General features: G+C 46.3%; 1 protein-coding gene across 5 annotated transcripts in view; it reads left to right on the forward strand.

Annotated features, from left to right (window-relative positions):
• Positions 1 to 21307, forward strand: part of LOC115175377 (rho family-interacting cell polarization regulator 2) — a 100412-nt gene that overhangs the window by 16672 nt on the left and 62433 nt on the right. Inside the window, exon 1 of one of the 5 annotated variants that reach the window (XM_029734608.1) lies at positions 9568 to 9777. The exons of the other annotated variants lie outside the window; for them this stretch is intronic. The gene's annotated coding sequence lies outside the window, so the exon portion shown is untranslated. Of the gene's footprint in view, positions 1 to 9567; positions 9778 to 21307 lie in introns of those variants that run through there. 5 annotated transcript variants of the gene reach the window in all.

Raw genomic sequence — 21307 nt, forward strand, 5'->3', positions numbered from 1 at the left:
TGCACCTACATTGTCAACTTTCATTCATAGGCTAGGTTGTAGCAACCTCATGATGGGTACAGGGAAAATTAGAGTATCATGCAGTAGCCTAAACCTATTTATTTAACCAGGTAGGCCAGTTGAGAACAAGTTCTCGTTTACAACTGCGACCTGGCCAAGATAAAGCAAAGCAGAGAGACAAAAACAACAACACAGAGTGACATATGGGATAAACAAACGTACAGTCAATAACACAATAGAAAAATCTGTATACAGTGTATGCAAAATAAAGTAAGGAGCTAAGGCAATAAATAGGCCAATAGTGATTAATTACAATTTAGCAATTTACACTGGAGTGATACATGTGCAGATGAGGATGTGCAAGTTGAAAATACTTGTGTGCAAAAGAGCAGGAAAACAAAAACAAATATGGGGGTGAGGTAGGTAGTTGGTTGGATGGGCTATTTACAGATGGGCTGTGTACAGCTGCAGTAATCGGTAAGCTGCTCTGACAGCTGACGCTTAATGTTAGTGAGGGAGTTATAAGTCTCCAACTTCAGTGATTTTTGCAATTCGTTCCAGTCATTGGTAGCAGAGAACTGGAAGGAAAGGCAGCCAAAGGAGGTGTTGGCTTTGGGGATGACCAATGAGATATACCTGCTGGAGCGCGTGCTACGGGTGGGTGTTGCTATGATAACCAGTGAGCTGAGACAAGGCAGAGCTTTACCTAGCAAAGACTTATAGATGACTTGGAGCCAGTGGGTTTGGCGACTAATATGTAGCGAAGACCAGCCAACGAGAGCATACAGGTCGCAGTGGTGGGTAATACAGTATATGGGGCTTTGGTGACAAAACGGATGGCACTGTGATAGACTGCATCCAATTTGCTGAGTAGAGTGTTGGAGGCTATGTTGTAAATGACATCGCCGAAGTCAAGGATCTGTAGGATAGTCAGTTTTACGAGGGTATGTTTGGCAGCATGAGTGAAGGAGGCTTTGTTGTGAAATAGGAAGTCGATTCTAGATTTAACTGGATTGGAGATGCTTAATGTGAGTCTGGAAGGAGAGTTTACAGTCTAGCCAGACACCTAGGTATTTATAGTTGTCCACATATTCTAAGTCAGAACCGTCCAGAGTATTGATGCTAGTGGGGCGGGCGGGTGCGGGCAGCGATTGGTTGAAGAGCATGCATTTCATTTTACTAGCATTTAAGAGCAGTTGGAGGCCACGGAAGGAGTGTTGTATGGCATTGAAGCTCGTTTGGAGGTTTGGTAACACAGTGTCCAGAGAAGGGCCAGATGTATCCAGAATGGTGTTGTCTGTGTAGAGGTGGATCAGAGAATCCCCCGCTGCAAGAGCGACATCATTGATGTATACAGAGAAAAGAGTCGGCCCAAGAATTGAAACCTGTGGCACCCCCATGGAGACGGCCAGAGGTCCGGACAACAGGGCCTCCGATTTGACACACTGAACTCTATCTGAGCGAACCAGGCGAGGCAGTCATTTGAGTAACCAAGGCTGTTGAGTCTGCTGATAAGATTATGGTGATTGACAGAGTCGAAAGCCTTGGCCAGGTCGATGAAGACGGCTGCAAAGTACTGTCTTTTATCGATGGCAGTAATGATATTGTTTAGGACCTTGAGCATGGCTGAGGTGCACCCGTTACCAGCTCGGAAACCAGATTGCATAGCGGAGAAGGTACGGTGGGATTCAAAATGGTCGGTAATCTGTTTGTTCACTTGGCTTTCGAAGACTTTAGAAAGGCAGGGCTGGATGGATATAGGTCTGTAACAGTTTGGGTCTAGAGTGTCTCCCCCTTTGAAGAGGGGGGTGACCGCGGCAGCTTTCCAATCTTTAGGAATCTCAGACGATACGAAAGAGGTAGAACAGACTAGTAATAGGGGTTGCAACAACGACAGCGGATAATTTTAGGAAGAGAGGGTCCAGATTGTCTAGCCCAGCTGATTTGTAGGGGTCCAGATTTTGCAGCTCTTTCAGAACATCAGCTGTCTGGATTTGGGTGAAGGAGAAATGGGGGGGGGGGGGGGGGGGGGCTTGTGCCAGTTGCTGCGGGGGGTGCAGAGCTGTTGGCCGGGGTTGGGGTAGCCAGATGGAAAGCATGCCCAGCCATAGAGAAATGCTTATTGAAATTCTTGATTATCGTGGATTTAGCAGTGGTGACAGTGTTTCCTAGTCTTAGTGCAGTGGGCAGCTGGGAGGAGGTGCTCTTATTCTCCATGGACTTTACAGTGTCCCAAAACTTTTTGGAATTAGTTCTGCAGGATGCAAATTTCTGTTTGAAAAAGCTAGCCTTTGCTTTCCTAACTGACTGTGTGTATTGGTTCCTGACTTCCCTGAAAAGTTGCATATCGCGGGGACTATTCGAAGCTAGTGCAGTACACCACAGGGTGTTTTTGTGGTGGTCAAGGGCAGTCAAGTCTGGAGTGAACCAAGGGCTATAACTGTTCTTAGTTCTACATTTTTTGAAAGGGGCATGCTTATTTAAGATGGTGAGGAAAGCACTTTTAAAGAACAACCAGGCATCCTCTACTGACGGGATGAGGTCAGTATCCTTCCAGGATACCCGGGCAATGTCGATTAGAAAGGCCTGCTCGCAGAAGTGTTTTAGGGAGCGTTTGACAGTGATGAGGGGTGGTCGTTTGACCGCGGACCAATAACGGACGCAGGCAATGAGGCAGTGATCGCTGAGATCCTGGTTGAAAACGGCAGAGGTGTATTTAGAGGGCAAGTTGGTCAGGGTGATATCTATGTGGGTGCCCATGTTTACGGATTTGGGGTTGTACCTGGTAGGTTCCTTGATCATTTGTGTGAGATTGAGGCTATCTAGCTTAGATTGTAGGACGGCCGGGGTGTTAAGCATATCCCAATTTAGGTCACCTAGCAGTTTGAACTCTGACGATAGATGGGGTGCAATCAATTCACATATGGTGTCCAGGGCACAGCTGGGAGCTGAGAGGGTCTATAACAAGCAACAACAGTGAGGGACTTATTTCTGGAGAGATGGATCTTTAAAAGTAGAAGCTCGAACTGTTTGGGCATAGACCTGGATAGTATGACAGAACTCTGCAGGCTACCTCTACATTAGATTGCAATTCCGCCCCCTTTAGCAGTTCTGTCTTGACGGAAAATGTTGTAATTGGGGATGGAAATTTCAAAATTTTTGGTGGCCTTCCTAAGCCAGGATTCCGACACGGCTAGGACATCAGGGTTGGCAGAGCGTGCTAAAGCAGTGAATAAAGCAAACTTAGGGAGGAGGCTTCTGATGTTAACATGCATGAACCCAAGGCTTTTACAGTTGCAGAAGTCAACAAATGAGAGTGCCTGGGGAATGGGAGTGATGGTGGGGGCTGCAGGGCCTGGATTAACCTCCACATCACTAGAGGAGTAGGATGAGGATACGGCTAAAGGCTATAAGAACTGGTTGTCTAGTGCTTTGGGAACAGAGAATAAAAGGAGCAGATTTCTGGGCGTGGTAGGATAGATTCAGGGCATAGTGTTCAGACAGGGGTATGGTAGGGTACGAGTACAGTGGGGGTAAACCTAGGCATTGAGTGACGATGAGAGAGGTTGTATCTCTGGAGGCGCCAGTTAAGCTGGGTGCGGTCTCCGCATGTGTGGGGGTGGGACAAGGGGGCTCTCTGAGGCATGTTGAGCAGGACTAGGGGCTCTGCAGTAAAATAAAACAATGAGAGCTGCCCTAAACAACAGTATACAAGGCATATTGACATTAGAGAGAGGCATAAAAGCAATCACAGGTGTTGATTGGGAGAGCTAAGACAACAACGGGCGAGACAACAACGGGTAAACAGCTAAGACAACAACAACGCATGGCGATGAATGGGCAGAGAGGGTCAGTTAGCTACACACAGGGCCTGAGTTCGAGGCTGGGGCCGACAGATAAACAAAATGAAGTACCGTGTTAATGAACAGTCCAGCAGGCATCAGCTGTGTAGTCGAGTGATCATAGGGTGATCACATACACTTCAGTCTACACAGTAAAAGTGGTTCAGTGTTTGGAGGACTCATGGAGGCATTCTCTCAAACATACAATGAACCAGACTATTTCCAGGGTGGTAACGAGCCCTGAGACATGGCTGTACATGGCCTCCATTACTATGGTGTCTAGTAGGATATGAAATATTGCCATGGTGTCTAGTAGGATGTAAAACATTACCATGGTGTCTAGTAGGATGTAAAACATTACTATGGTGTCTAGTAGGATGTAAAACATTACCATGGTGTCTAGTAGGATATAAAACATTACCATGGTGTCTAGTAGGATGTACAACATTACTATGGTGTCTAGTAGGATGTAAAACATTACCATGGTGTCTAGTAGGATATAAAACATTACCATGGTGTCTAGTAGGATGTACAACATTACTATGGTGTCTAGTAGGATGTACAACATTACTATGGTGTCTAGTAGGGTGTAAAACATTACCATGGTGTCTAGTAGGATGTAAAACATTACTATGGTGTCTAGTAGGGTGTACAACATTACTATGGTGTCTAGTAGGATGTAAAACATTACTATGGTGTCTAGTAGGATATAAAACATTACTATGGTGTCTAGTAGGATGTAAAACATTACTATGGTGTCTAGTAGGGTGTACAACATTACTATGGTGTCTAGTAGGGTGTACAACATTACTATGGTGTCTAGTAGGATGTAAAACATTACTATGGTGTCTAGTAGTATATAAAACATTACTATGGTATCTAGTAGGATGTAAAACATTACTATGGTGTCTAGTAGGATGTAAAGAGGTAACCAGAGAACAGACGATACGAAAGAGGTAGACCACTGATCCCTCCCTCCTTAACCCTCCCTGTTCCACTGACCCCTCCCTCCCTAACCCTTCCTGTTCCACTGACCCCTCCCTCCCTAACCCTTCCTGTTCCACTGATCCCTCCCTCCCTAACCCTTCCTGTTCCACTGATCCCTCCCTCCCTAACCCTCCCTGTTCCACTGACCCCTCCCTCCCTCCCTAACCCTTCCTGTTCCACTGACCCCTCCCTCCCTAACCCTCCCTGTTCCACTGACCCATCCCTCCCTAACCCTTCCTGTTCCACTGACCCCTCCCTCCCTAACCCTCCCTGTTCCACTGACCCCTCCCTCCCTAACCCTTCCTGTTCCACTGACCCCTCCCTAACCCTCCCTGTTCCACTGACCCCTCCCTCCCTAACCCTTCCTGTTCCACTGACCCCTCCCTCCCTAACCCTCCCTGTTCCACTGACCCCTCCCTCCCTAACCCTCCCTGTTCCACTGACCCCTCCCTCCCTAACCCTTCCTGTTCCACTGACCCCTCCCTAACCCTCCCTGTTCCACTGACCCCTCCCTCCCTAACCCTTCCTGTTCCACTGACCCCTCCCTCCCTAACCCTCCCTGTTCCACTGACCCCTCCCTCCCTAACCCTCCCTGTTCCACTGACCCCTCCCTCCCTAACCCTTCCTGTTCCACTTCCACTCTCACCCTCAGATGTCACTGCCCTTGATCTCTTGCCCCCCTTCGCCCTATCCCCCCGTCATATGGCATGTCCGAGTGGCTCTCTCCATGTAAGTGGTCACAAGTGCTCCGGGGGCAAGGGATTGAAAGAGGGGTGTGTATGAGGGGTGTCGGCTGAGATGTCTGAGAGAGGTGGTCCCGTTCAGACCTGTAACATTACGTCCTGCTGTGTGAATTAACCTTCTATTGGTCAATGACACAAACTGATCTGGGACCAGTCCAGGCTCTAATCCTTCTACCCATGGCTCACTACACAAACTGATCTGGGACCAGTCAAGGCTCTAATCCTTCTACCCATGGCTCGTAACACAAACCGATCTGGGACCAGTCAAGGATCTAATCCTTCTACCTATGGCTCAATACACAAACTGATCTGGGATCAGTCCAGCGGCTAATCCTTCTATCCATGGCTAAGCAGCGCTTTTAAGTGATCATACCAGGGAGCTGGGTCTGTTTGTTGGCTCTCCAGTAAATATAGCTGCTGGTCGGGGGCTGTTAATGACAGCTAGCCGTAATTACAGGATGAGTTGTATGCCAGCTGAGAGGAGAGGAGAGGAGAAGAGAGGAGAGGAGAGGAGAGGAGAGGAGAGGAGAGGAGAAGAGAGAGGAAAGGAGAGGAGAGGAGAGGAGAGGAGAGGAGAGGAGAAGAGAGGAGAGGAGAAGAGAGGAGAGGAGAAGAGAGAGGAAAGGAGAGGAGAGGAGAGGAGAGGAGAGGAGAGGAGAAGAGAGAGGAAAGGAGAGGAGAGGAGAGGAGAGGAGAGGAGAGAGGAAAGGAGAGGAGAGGAGAGGAGAGGAGAGGAGAGGAGAGGAGAGGAAAGGAGAGGAGAGGAAAGGAGAGAAGAGGAGAGGAGAGGAGAGGAGAGAGGAAAGGAGAGGAGAGGAGAGGAGAGGAGAGGAGAGGAGAAGAGAGAGGAAAGGAGAGGAGAGGAGAAGAGAGAGGAAAGGAGAGGAGAGGAGAGGAGAGGAGAGGAGAGGAGAGGAGAGGAAAGGAAAGGAGAGAAGAGGAGAGGAGAGGAGAGGAGAGGAGAAGAGAGGAGAGGAGAGGAGAGGAGAGGAGAGGAGAGGAGAGGAGAAGAGAGGAGCGGAGCGGAGAGGAGAGGAGAGGAGAGGAGAGGAGAGGAGAGAGGAAAGGAGAGGAGAGGAGAGGAGGATGTTACTGTGTAGGTCTCTGTGCCCTGTAGCCGCAGGCTGAAACACACTGCCTGCCTGAGTGAGAAACCACAGAGGTTTATACAATACGGTGTTCATGAACAGAACAGTAGCTTGACAGATTTACGTCAGCATAACCTCTGAGCAGTATTCACCTCCCAGCAGCGACATTACTAATGGATGTGTTTTCCTGGCTTTTTCAGGAATTGGGACGATACCAACTGCTTTTGGTGTGTGTTGTGTGTTGTGTGTGTATTTGCTTGCTAGTCTTCTCATCCCTTATTCTACACCTTGATCACACAGAACAGAGCTGAACGGTGACATTTAGAATACTGCTTTGCTGTACTGTGCCAGGACAATGCTGGTAGTTGCCACAATTCATTTATGCTCAAAAGTTGCTTAACCTGTCTAAATCAAGTTTCAACTTTGAGATCATGATCATGGTATAGAAATGAAAAAACAAATATTGACACTTCACTGTTCATACCTGCTGTATAATGTGCACAATACACTTTGATTTGATACAATACACAATGCTGCAAGCCCCACATTTCATTAAAGTAACCCTTGATGACATTAATCATTTTTTACATTTTATTTTTATTTTTTAATATTGAATATTAAAACATACAATCTAGTTGCAGTGAAGCTGCTCAACAGCTGAGACTCAGTCCCCTCCCCCTGGGAAAAATGTAATTAAATAATTCAATTTTCCACCCCCAAGCCCCTGTCCCCCAATGCGCCAACAACCAACAAAATGAACAAAAGAGAAAAAAGGCAAAGGAAAACAGAAAACAACAATGCAAAAGACATCAAGGACAACAAAAATCATAACAGCAAGGCCAACTGAATATGTTTGAGTGCATGTATGGCACTATTTACATGTGTGTGTTCGTGTATGTGCACATGTGTGCATTTGAATGAGAGTGTGTGTATATGCATGTGTACAAACACATGCAATAAGTTACTTCCCACTGGACACACTGGTTGAATCAACGTTGTTTCCACGTCATTTCAATGAAGTGACGTTGAACCAACGTGGAAAAGACATTGAATTGACGTCTGTGCCCAGTGGGTTCATTACGAAGTTCCTGCCTCTGTATTAAAATGAGACTGATTGATTCGATCAGACAACCCATTTTCCACCCCATCCCTCACTCTATCCATCCCTCACTCTATCCATCCCTCACTCTATCCATCCTCCATCCATCCCTGAATCATCCATCCCTCCATCCCACCATCCTTCCATCCCTCCATCCTCCATCATCCATCCATCCCTCCATCCTCCATCCTCCATCCCTCACTCTATCCATCCCTCCATCCTCCATCATCCATCCATCCCTCACTCTATCATCCCTCCATCATCCATCCCTCCATCCTCCATCCATCCCTGAATCATCCATCCCTCCATCCCGTCATCCTTCCATCCCTCCCTCCATCCCTCCATCCCGCCGTCCCTCCATCATCCATCCCTCCATCATCCATCCCTCCATCATCCATCCCTCCATCATCCATCCATCCCTGAATCATCCATCCCTCCATCCCGCTGTCCCTCCATCATCCATCCATCATCATCCCTCCATCATCATCCCTCCATCCATCCGTCCCTCCATCATCCATCCATCCCTCCATCATCCATCATCCATCCCTCCATCATCCATCCCTCCATCATCCATCCTCCATCATCCATCCCTCCATCATCCATCCCTCCATCCCTCCCGCCGTCCCTCCATCCATCCCTCCATCATCATCCCTCCATCCATCCGTCCCTCCATCATCCATCCATCCCTCCATCATCCATCATCCATCCATCCCTCCATCATCCATCCCTCCATCATCCATCCCTCCATCATCCATCCCTCCATCATCCATCATCCATCCATCCCTCCATCATCCATCCCGCCGTCCCTCCATCATCCATCATCCATCCATCCCTCCATCATCCATCCCTCCATCATCCATCCCTCCATCATCCATCCCTCCATCATCCCTCCATCCATCCATCCCTCCATCCTTCCATCCCGCCGTCCCTCCATCATCATCCCTCCATCATCCATCCCTCCATGTAGGCTGTGGTGGAACAGGGCCAATCAAGTTGGCAGTGCTGCATTATGACAGCCATGGCAGGCCACTCATCATAGTAAGAGCCAGTTAGTTAAAGTGGAAATCTATTTTCATGTCGGTGCGGCGCTGTACTGTGAAGCTGTACCCTATTAGGCATACATGCAGTTAAGGTAGCTACGGATTAAATTGTTTATCCTGTCCCCGGTTCAATTGAATTTGTTTGCCTAATACCATTTCTGTAAACACTCTTGAGGAAAAATTGATTTGAGTTGCCCGGGGCCAATTGGACATGGCCCTGCCCCTGATCTTGAGTTCTGTTCTGAAAATAATATTTGTTGTCCTTGAGGAGGATTGTTGCTCAAAGTAAACATACTATCTATGCAATGTAATGGTTTATGCATTATATTAATATTATTATTGATCCATACAGAAAGATGAAGCTTTTGCCAATAAAATCCTCCAGTCTTCATGATGTGTACAGGCCTGTGTAGTTAAAAGTAGATATAGACTGCTACTCCTTTACAGGCTCAGCAGCGGCTTAATCATAGCCTATCTGGAGGGGCAGTGGAAATGAAGAGATAGTCCATACCGTGACAGCTGTGTAAATACAGTGGGTTTACTTTACCCCAGTCAGTCGCCCTGGTCCGCATGCACTAACAGCGATGATAGAACAGTGCCGAGCTGCGGATGGCTTTGCAGGGACGCCAACTCGTCGCCTGTTGTGTTGCGAGGTCAAATGAGCGGCCCCGCCTACCGTTACAACTCTGCTTGTTCATTGGTCCAACGCCGCTCAGGGCGAGCGCTACAAACCCAAACGGGAACGCACACATGATTTTGGTAGGAGCGGGGGGTTTGTAGGCTGTTTTATCAAGGGAAAAAACATAAACGTTCAGAAGAGGGAAGGAATTGACCGAATCGAACAGTTGAATTCATTGTTTTATTGATCAAGTGGACCAAGGGTTCACGTTGGAAAGCGGGGCTTCTCCTTCATGCGCGGATGGAGCGGCGCACTTAGCAGACAATACATATGATTTAGTTAAGATAAGTTTTTCAGAGGTGAGTAGCTAGATTTCCTCTCTTGTCTTGTATTTAGACTAAATAAGAACTTTTCTTATATTGCTTGAGCAAGATGCGACCTCGATGAGTAGATCATTATGCGTCTTTATACAAGAGTAACTGAGTAGAGATTCGTAAGTGGGAAGGGCTTTAGTAGGGCAATGGGTCAGTAAACTATACCGATAAACACTTACGAAATAGACAACTAAACACGTGTGATTATTGCCTTAACAATACATAAAACAGATGCATTTTATTCAACTACAAACTATTTTGCAATTGTGGATGTCAACATCAGATCCCATATAATTGGTTAGCTATGATGAGATACCGTCTCCTATATCGTGAGAATAAACTGATCATCGACCGATCACAATCATAATTGACAGTTTCTCTTGAGGTCTCGGTGTCGGTGAACATGCTTCTTCATGAGCTTGTTGACCACTTTCCTTTGCTTCTGACCACAGCGGTCGCTTCATCGTGATCCGTTGTGATGTTAATGCCATAACTCTTCAGAGCTGCGCTGTGGTTGGGATTTGGGTTTAGGAAAGGGGGGGTTAAATGGTAAATGTCTGTCTTGTGATTGTAGGTTTGGGAGAATAACTGCAATTGTGTGTGGGAGGGTGGTTCACATAGTGTTGTAGACAGGGGAGAAGCACCTTAACTCTCATGGACAGAGAGTGAACTGGGTCAGCAAGCAGGGATTTTGCGAAATTCCCCTGCAGGTTTAGGAGAGGTCAGGGGGCATTATGCTATTGTTAATTTCAAATGCAGTTACTGGGTTTAGTTTACTACCTATACCTGTTGTAAGGCCAGAGGTCACAGCCCATTCATAATTGAATATGGTTTCTGGAAGGATTCAGTGTCTTACTCATTGCTTACTCTCACAACATGACCATGATAGAATACAATTGACAATGAAAAGCAGTATCACTCAATAACACAGGTTACTTCATCCCCTCCTCTTATTGTCTGTCCTGATATGCCACTGAAGTGTACAGACATCAGTGGTAATGTCATGTTCTCAAGAATGCATTACAAAAACCATCCTATAGCCCACTGCTATGCCCTCCACTCCAGTGGCATGTTCTGTTTTAAGAAAAGGTCACTTCAAGGGTAAAATGTTTCTCTGTAGAAAACGCCTTGCTTTGATATGGTTTAACTGAAGTGCTTTGCTCCATTGCCAGGCCATATTCGTTTAGTTAGTCGTTTGATGGTAAGACTCAGGACGGGGGGTAGAATGCCAAGGCCTAAACCAGCCAGCATCGCTGCTGCCAGACACAGTCCCAGTTCCCAGTCCCTTTCTACCAGCCTTTCCAGCGCTTTCGCTCTTTCCTTTTTTCTCCCTCTCTCTCTTTCGCTCTTTCCTCTCCCTCTGCCCCCTTGTCTCTCACACTCACACTCGCTCTCTTTCTCCCCCTCTCTCTCTCTCTTCTCCTCTCCTCTTTCTCTCTCTCCCTCTCTCTCTCTGCCTCATTAAATAAATTATTATAGCACTGTGGTCTGGTGTGAATTCAGACAAACATGGCATGTTCTTCACTGAGTGTTCTTCTCCTCAATGAACAACAGGGAGGGCCCCTGAACACAATGAACAACAGGGAGGGCCCCTGAACACAATGAAGTGTGGCGCCATAGAAGGCTGCAGGGAACGTCAGTCCTCAGGTCTTTTGTATGGTCTCTAATGCTGTAATCAGCAGCCTACACCAAGCTGTGTGTGTGTGTAATCTGCAGCCCACACTAAATACAGAGCAAAAATGGAAAGATGAATGTCAAGGCTTAAGGTTAGGAGGAACCAGAAAACGCTCAGAAAAATGATACAAAAGGTGGTCTAAGAAACTCTGGATCATAACATTTTACTTTTTGTACTGAGCTCTTCAAGAACACCCTCTTTCAGTTCTCGGCATGGAGAACTTTGTGTGTGTGTGTGTGTGTGTGTGGTTCTAATTTCTTAAGAAATGTTGGCCTTGCATTCTTTAAAAAGGTGTGCCTTTTAGTTTTCACAGCTGATAAACATTTCATAAGGAGTGTAGCAGACATTGTGGCCAGCAGTGTTGTAAGGACGCCCAGCTGGGAGAGAGAACACCGATTCTTAGAATTTCATGCAAATCTCTAGTTCTTGAAAAATCCTAACTGGACCTACCCAAGCCTAACAGTTACTTTCCCAAATGAGAAACAAGCTTTAATTGTGTTATTAATCCACAGGAATCAAAGTCAGGGTTCTTTATTCAAACCAACAGCTCTTTAGTATTGTTCTGCTTAGTCCACAGTCTATACCGTAAGCCAGGTTTCATTCAGACCTCTCTCAGGCTTATTTTAGGCTAGTGACCTGACCTGGACTCTCAGGGTTATCTGCTCTAGAGATACCCCTGTCCTGTTATCCTTCCTCCGGCCAGGCTCTGTCTCTGGTGTCCTGACACGTCCATCCCTGACAGAGGCATCCTTAAGCGGGAGAGGTATTTCTGGGGATGGTAGGAGGAGGGGAGGGGTGGAGTTGAGAGTTAAATTGAGAAGAGGATTTATTTTTTTACATTCCTCTGGAGGGGCTGCTTAGACAGTAGGTGAGGAATGGGGAAGGATGTAAATCTGAGTTGGGGAGGGGAAGAGGGAAGCTTGTAAATCGGGAGGGAAGAGAATGGATAGATATGGAAGTTAAATGAGAAAGGGAATTTCTGATATTCCTCATGAGGAGCTTCTGTGATGAAACAGCAGAAGAATGGGTGAGGTGGGAAGGAAAGGGCAGAAGTGAGTTGGAATTTTGAGTTTTTATTTAGCCTTTATTTAACTAGTTCGAGAAGGCAAAATGGGATGTTGGGATTGGGGTTAGGGAGTTGGATGAGAAAGAGAATTTCTGATATCCTGCGGGAGTGGCTAGTATTAGGCAGCGGGGGGGATAAAGGAGGGGCTGCTATGATACAGCAGGAGAGGAGATGAAGGAGGGGCTGCTATGATACAGCAGGAGAGGAGATGAAGGGGGGGCTGCTATGATACAGCAGGAGAGGAGATGGAGGAGGGGCTGCTATGATACAGCAGGAGAGGAGATGAAGGGGGGGCTGCTATGATACAGCAGGAGAGGAGATGAAGGAGGGGCTGCTATGATACAGCAGGAGAGGAGATGGAGGGGCTGCTATGATACAGCAGGAGAGGAGATGAAGGAGGGGCTGCTATGATACAGCAGGAGAGGAGATGAAGGGGGGGCTGCTATGATACAGCAGGAGAGGAGATGAAGGAGGGGCTGCTATGATACAGCAGGAGAGGAGATGAAGGAGGGGCTGCTATGATACAGCAGGAGAGGAGATGAAGGAGGGGCTGCTATGATACAGCAGGAGAGGAGATGGAGGGGCTGCTATGATACAGCAGGAGAGGAGATGAAGGAGGGGCTGCTATGATACAGCAGGAGAGGAGATGAAGGAGGGGCTGCTATGATACAGCAGGAGAGGGGGGAGGTGGAAGGATAAAGAGAGAGGCCCTAGATATGAAAGACTGTTCACTCCTTCTCCTCAGCTGTCCCTCCCGAGGCCCGGCGGGACAAGGCATGTGATGTATTATCTCCTCCTTCTCTTCCACTCCCCCTCTCTGCCCTCCTATCCCCCTCCCCTTTGACTCCCAGCATCTAGAGAAGGGAGGAGGTACTGAGTCATCCATAGTTCAGCCTAGCTTGTGATGTCGTTTGTCTGCGAGTGATAGCATCAAGTGATAACGTCAGCCATGGGCTATAGAAAGAGTGTCAGTGACTTTTTTAAAGTCATGGATGGCAGTACAGTGACGCTAGTGTTCAACCTCAAACAGAAATCAGGGCTCCAGTCTAACATTATGTGCATTACAGTGGAGGCTGGTGAGGGGAGGACGGCTCATAATAATGACTAGAACGGCGCGAATGTAATGGTATCAAACACATGGAAACCATGGAAACCATGTGTTTGATGTATTTGATACCATTCCACCGATTCCGCTCCGGCCATTACCACGAGCCCATCCTCCCAAATTAAGGTGCCACCAACCTCCTGTGACACCTTAATCATAGGCTAATTATTTTGGGGCTAATTCAACACCCGGGGAAGTGGAAACTCAAAACACATTAGTTAGATCGCTAACTCTAAATATAATACCCACTGCTAATAGCCATGTATTAATCTAATGGTACGGTTAATGTCCTAAAATAAGTTAGTGGTTGTATTTTACCCAGTGAGACCTATATGCCCTTGCAATGACCGATGCGCATTTTGCCTGCGCCACTCCGCATCTCAAAGCCATATGAAATATATTGTTTGTAAAATAGTTGCTACTGAGCTCAATATTGAGAGATGAGAAATAAAATGATACCTACAGAAAGCTGAGGCCCTCCTCTCTTCGATAGGGACGACAGTAGTTGCTTGCTGGGCAACTGGGTCAGAGAGACATACTGCATGTGTTTCTGTCCGTATTAATCACCTTTATACATTAGTAAGTAATCAGAAATCTTGATCCTGATTCATAAAATGTCTCAGAATAGCTGTGCTGGTCTAGGATTGGTTTAGCCTTTTAGAGCATAACGAATAAGATTACATGGACAGGGGGATCCTAGGTTACTACTCCTACTATGAGGCTCTTTATGAATACGGGCCTTGATCTTTGCATCGGTGATCTTTATATGATTTGCAGTAAATCTGGGCCTTTAAAATGCTTATTGATGTGTAAAGTCTACATGAGTAAGCAGCAATGATGTGTGACTAAATGGATTGCCTGAGCAATGGAAGTCTTCTATTAACTAGTGTGTGTGTGTGTGTGTACGCGCGTGCGCATGGCTTTTGGACTCCCTCACAGGATGGTGTGGCAGGTGTTGGGGGTGAAAGGTTACTGGTCCACCCTAGGGCTCTCCATCCCTCTATCCCCTCCTCCCGCTCCTCTCTCTGGGTCCTAGATGAGGAAGGAGATGGAGGGATGATGATAGAGGGATAAGGACAGGGGGTCTCCCGCTCTCCCCTCCTCCCTTGTTTCTGAGCAGATCATCAGATCTGTGTTGTCAGTGCAGCCCAATGGGGGCTCTTCCTCTTTAATCCCTCAAGTCTATTTAGATCCAGCGGTGGAACACACACACACACACACTGTCCCCTTAGCTCTGCAGCAGATGTACACACTATCCCTTCTGTCCCTGTTTATCTTGATGTTCAGTAGAAATCCTTTCCTCTGTGGGTATTACGTGTTTTAAACAGACATAGGATGATAAAGTGGATGCTCAGTTTTGTTGTTTTCTAATTTGACCCCCAGTCGTGAACAGCTGGGAGCCAGAGGAGGGGTTAGAAACAATACATACACTATCTGTCTTCATGGACATTGGTGGTGTTGATATATGGAGGAAGAAGGCGTGACAAGCAGGGGTTAACCTAGGAGGCATCTGAAATGGCACCCTATTCCCTAGTGCACTACACATACGGTCCAAAAGTAGTGCACTATCGGAAATAGGGTGCCATTTAAGACGAAACCCAAGTATACTGAATAACATGAATGATGGAGAATGTTTGACTGAGAAGAATGAGGTCTACTGCTGTGTGATTGATGGTTCTAGAAGACTGTCTACTGCTGTGTGATTGATGGTTCTAGAAGACTGTCTACTGCTGTGTGATTGATGGTTCTAGAAGACTGTCTGCTGCTGTGTGAGTGATGGTTCTAGAAGACTGTCTGCTGCTGTGTGAGTGATGGTTCTAGAAGACTGTCTACTGCTGTGTGAGTGATGGTTCTAGAAGACTGTTTGCTGCTGTGTGATTGATGTTCTAGAAGACTGTCTACTGCTGTGTGATTGATGTTCTAGAAGACTGTCTACTGCTGTGTGAGTGATGGTTCTAGAAGACTGTTTGCTGCTGTGTGATTGATGTTCTAGAAGACTGTCTACTGCTGTGTGAGTGATGATTCTAGAAGACTGTCATTGTCTCTTCTTGTGTTCTAGTTTCCCTCAGGGAGGCTGTCACACAGCTGTACTATGACATATGGTGTGTGTGGGTATGTGTGTGCGTGCGTGCTTGACAGTGCGTGTGTGCGTGTGTGCGTGTGTGCGTGCGTGTGTGTGTGTGTGTGTGTGTGTGTGTGTGTGTGTGTGTGTGTGTGTGTGTGTGTGTGTTCGTTTATCCTGAGGCAAAGCTAGCATGGTGAATGATTTGTTCATTTTCAAACTACGTGGCCCGCATTATGAATAATAAACTCCACACTCATGTTTATTAGGCTACCCAATGCCTTCTTTGTCTTCTTAAACTCGTCACTGGTCGCGCTGACAAAACTAAACTCACCCAAAGTGTCAATATTGACTTTGAAACAACAACAAAATCTTATTTTTTTTGTTGCTTCCCTTAATCTTCAGTCCCTGACTTCTCAAAAACACCCAACTCATAAGTCTTGTTCAATCAGGGAAGTAATCTTTCTCTCTCTGCCATTTGAATACATTATCTCCCCACTGTAAGTCACATGCATGGTGATTATCATAGCCGTCGCTAAGACGCATTCGTGGTGATAATCATAGCTGTCGCTAAGACACATTCGTGGTGATTATCATAGCTGTCGCTAAGACACATTCGTGGTGATTATCATAGCTGTCGCTAAGACACATTCGTGGTGATTATCATAGCTGTCGCTAAGACACATTCGTGGTGATTATCATAGCTGTCGCTAAGACACATTCGTGGCGATTATCATAGCTGTCGCTAAGACACATTCGTGGCGATTATCATAGCTGTTGCGTATGTGTGGCACCGGTACATTCATACTCTAATATCACAAGTAGCAGCAGCAGTCTTTCTCTTGACTGGAGCCAGATGTGCTGCTGCTCCTGTACAGCTGACTGGGTAGAAGCGTGACTGGGTAGAAGCGTGACTGGGTAGAAGCGTGACTGGGTAGAAGCGTGACTGGGTAGAAGCGTGACTGGGTAGAAGCGTGACTGGGTAGAAGCGTGACTGGGTAGAAGCGTGACTGGGTCGAAGCGTGACTGGGTCGAAGCGTGACTGGGTCGAAGCGTGACTGGGTCGAAGCGTGACTGGGTCGAAGCGTGACTGGGTCGAAGCGTGAGCCGCTGTAACAGCAGGTGACTGGGTTCACATGGATGATCCTCAGTCTGAGCAGCAGGAAGCTGAACAGCCGGCCCACTGAGCCCAGAGTCTCCTCAGATGGAATGTATCACCTAGTCTCATCACCTACTGTACTTACCTGTTCTTTCTCTGTCTTTCTCTCTCGTTAACTCTCTCGTTCTGTCTCTCTCTCTCTCTCTCACTCTAGTTCTCTTTCTCGTTCTCCCTCTCACTTTCTCTCGATCTCTCTCTCTTTCTCCCTCTCTAGTTCTCTCTTTCTCCCTCTCTGGTTCTCTCTTTCTCCCTCTCTGGTTCTCTCTTTCTCCCTCTCTGGTTCTCTCTTTCTCCCTCTCTGGTTCTCTCTTTCTCCCTCTCTGGTTCTCTCTTTCTCCCTCTCTGGTTCTCTCTTTCTCCCTCTCTGGTTCTCTCTTTCTCCCTCTCTAGTTCTCTCTTTCTCCCTCTCTGGTTCTCTCTTTCTCCCTCTCTAGTTCTCTCTTTCTAGTTATCTCTTTCTCCCTCTCCGGTTCTCTCTTTCTCCCTCTCTGGTTCTCTCTTTCTCCCTCTCTGGTTCTCTCTTTCTCCCTCTCTGGTTCTCTCTTTCTCCCTCTCTGGTTCTCTCTTTCTCCCTCTCTGCTTCTCTCTTTCTCCCTCTCTGCTTCTCTCTTTCTCCCTCTCTGCTTCTCTCTTTCTCCCTCTCTGCTTCTCTCTTTCTCCCTCTCTGGTTCTCCCTCTCTAGTTATCTCTTTCTCCCTCTCTAGTTATCTCTTTCTCCCTCTCCGGTTCTCTCTTTCTCCCTCTCTGGTTCTCTCTTTCTCCCTCTCTGGTTCTCTCTTTCTCCCTCTCTGGTTCTCTCTTTCTCCCTCTCTGGTTCTCTCTTTCTCTCTCTGCTTCTCTCTTTCTCTCTCTAGTTCTCTCTTTCTCACTTTCTAGTTCTCTCTTGCTCTCTCTAGTTCTCTCGCTCTCTCGTTCTCTCGCTCTCTCTAGTTCTCTCGCTCTCTAGTTCTCTCGCTCTCTCTCGTTCTCTCGTTCTCTCGCTCTCTCTAGTTCTCTCGCTCTCTCTAGTTCTCTCGCTCTCTAGTTCTCTCGCTCTCTCTCGTTCTCTCTCGTTCTCTCGTTCTCTCGCTCTCTCTAGTTCTCTCGCTCTCTCTAGTTCTCTCTTTCTCTCTCTTTAGTTCTCTCATTCTCTCTCTCTCTGTCTAGTTCTCTTGCTCTCTTTCCACAGCATGGTTCCCACTTTGAATATTGAAGCTGTTAATTTCCAGCACTTCAAAGCATTGTGTGTGTGTGTGTGTGTGTGTGTGTGAGCAGAAATGTAGAGGCTGGTGTACGGAGCGGATCACTACAGGGTAATGATGAGGAGTGGTTTTAGCAGAGCGAGCAGCTCGTAATTCGGTTCAATCCAGTCGAGCTCTATTTACGTCACTCTAGGTTCAGTCATGGGCTAAAGAGGCATTTGCATCACCCCATAAATCTAGTGCATCACCATAACTAATATATATATATATATTTATTTATTTATTTATTTATTTATTTATTTTACATGAAACAGTATCTAGGGAATATTAACACAACTGTACCTTGAAGGTCTTTTTCTGTCAGAAAGGACATATTTAGTAAGGCAAGTTCCTCCTTTTTTTTTTAACTTTGTTTAGCAGCGATATTTGGTGCTCAGGCCTGTGTTACCTAACGGCGCCTGCAGGCTAGGTTGTGTTTGCTCCTAGCAGAACTCGGCTATGCAAAAGTGAACGCCTGTGCAAGGATACGCCTTTAAAATACCTTTGTAATAATAACAGTTATGCTGCTGTTTGTCCCTCTCGAGACACCATACATAGTCAGTAACACCTCCTCAAAATAGTCAGAATTAATCGAAGATAAATCAAGAAATCTGTCATTAATTTTGACGTTTTTGCCGAGGTCTTAGCTAGCTAAAATGTTTGGTGCAGCATTTCTCAAGCAAAAAAATGTGCATGAAAACGAGTTGCTTTTCGTTGAATGCCAACAACCACTTCTTTTTACCTTTATTTAACTAGGCAAGTCAGTTAAGAACAAATTCTTATTTTCAATGACAGCCTAGGAACAGTGGATTAACTGCCTTGTTCAGGGGCAGAACGACAGATTTTTACCTTGTCAGCTTGGGGATTCAATCTTGCAACCTTTCGGTTACAAGTCCAACGCTCTAACCACTAGGCTACCTGTCGCCCCATTGAAGAATCCCGTCCATAGATTCCATCCCTACTCTTGATCAATCATCGACGAAGGGGCGTAGACTTCGGTTACAGAACTTCGAAACTCCTCAATAAAAAAATGTAGTGTGTGCGAACAGCCGGAAAAACCCTAGCCGAACACCAAAATGAACAAAAACGTCACAAAATCTTGTCATAATATGTGCGACTGGATAACATGCGACAGGCTTAAGGCCCATCTCCACTAGGGCCACATGTTATGTAGGTTTATTATAATCATCCCCATCTGACCAATCATCCCCATCTGACCTATCATCCCCATCTGACCTATCATCCCCATCTGACCTATCATCCCCATCTGACCTATCATCCCCATCATCCTCATCTGACACATCATCCCATCATCCCCATCTGACCCATCATCCCCATCTGACCTAATCATCCCCATCTGACCAAATATCGCTGCTTGCCATCGCTTTATTCTTTCACAGAAGTCAAAACAATTATGATGCAGGATTAAAAAAAGCGCTGCAATATTCCTCTCATTTCATTAACAAGGGCGACAGGTAGCCTAGCGGTTAGAGCGTTGGGCCAGAAACTGAAGGGTTATTCATTCGAATCCCCGAGCCGACAAGGTGAAAATCTGTCTGTGCCCTTGAGCAAGGCACTTAAACCTAAGTGCACCAGTTTTTTTATTTTTTATTTATTTCGCCTTTATTTAACCAGGTAGGCTAGTTGAGAACAAGTTCTCATTTGCAACTGCGACCTGGCCAAGATAAAGCGTAGCAATTTGACACATACAACAACACAGAGTTACACATGGAATAAACAGACATGCAGTCAATAATACAGTAGAACAAAAAGAAAACAAAAAGTCTATATACAGTGAGTGCAAATGAGGTAAGTTAAGGCAATAAATAGGCCAGTTGTCGAGTTTGGGATGTGCATATCATCTCCGTCTTAGTTAAATGCTACAGACCGCCACACTGATTGAGTGAATGTGCAGCCAGCCAGCTCTAAGCTTATCATCATCATGTCCCTACACATCTATGAATGTCCTTCTCTTCCTTCTTCTTCAGGGTGTTCTATAAATATTGGTCTTCTGGATATATACCAGTGCCAACCAAGGCACCAGATACTGATGGTCGACTCGTCTCCTATGTTTGTGTCGTCATAGTGATGCTATTACTATAGGCCTACGTTATGCCCCACTTTCACCAGTGTTGCCATGCTTGTTCCTCCTTGAAATATCATACCACAATTATCATTGAGATTTCAATTCAGACATTTTTGATCAAGTTAGAATCATTTTGAATATTTTTTTAAAAGACATATCCAGAATTTAGGGTTGTCTTTCTGTCTTCGACTGAAATCCAACATGGCAACCTCTGAGGTAGACCTGGAAGGCAAAGCGGTGACCATCCAAACTGGATTAAGCCAGCTGTTTCTGCCCCAGTGAGTGGTTATATTAAGGCTGAAAATAAAACCCTCTTTCTCTTTCCCTGGTAGTCGTGGCTACAGTGATAAAACAGTACTAGCTGCTGGAATAGATAGGTGGTTTGTGTTAACTCAAGTCCAGAGGGAGAGAGTCTGTCACAGTTATTGTATCATTACAGCCTGATATTAATAATGAACACGCTTGTCACAGTGGCTATTGTTTCACTGACCCAGTGACATTTTCATAGTGTTCAAAATAATAAGGCTACTTTATTTATCCAGGTAGGTTGACTGAGAACACGTTCTCATTTACAGCAACAACCTGGGGAATAGTTTCAGGGGAGAGGAATGAGCCAATTGTAAGCTGGGGATGATTAGGTGGCCGTGATGGTCAGATTGGGAATTTAGCCAGGACACCAGGGTTAACACCCCTACGATAAGTGCAATGGGATCTTTAATGACCTCAGAAAGTCAGGACACCCGTTTAACATCCCATCTGAAAGACGGCACCCTACACAGGGCAGTGTGACGGCATTGAGATATTTTTTTTTAGAGCAGAGGAAAGAGTGCTTCCTACTGGCCTTCCAACACCACTTCCAGCAGCATCTGGTCTCCCATCCAGGGACTGACCAGGACCAACCCTGCTTAGCTTCAGAAGCAAGCCAGCAGTGGGATGGAGGGTGGTATGCTGCTGGTTTGCATCTGAAATGGCACCCTTATATCGATATAGTGCACTACTTTTTAACATGTCCCTAGGGAATAAGTCTCTCTTGACCAGGGCCGTAGGGAATAAGTCTCTCTTGACCAGGGCCGTAGGGAATAAGTCTCTCTGGAACAGGGCCGTAGGGAATAAGTCTCTCTTGACCAGGGCCGTAGGGAATA

This window comes from Salmo trutta, chromosome 36 (assembly GCF_901001165.1).
Source record: "Salmo trutta chromosome 36, fSalTru1.1, whole genome shotgun sequence".
Lineage (NCBI taxonomy): Eukaryota > Metazoa > Chordata > Actinopteri > Salmoniformes > Salmonidae > Salmo > Salmo trutta.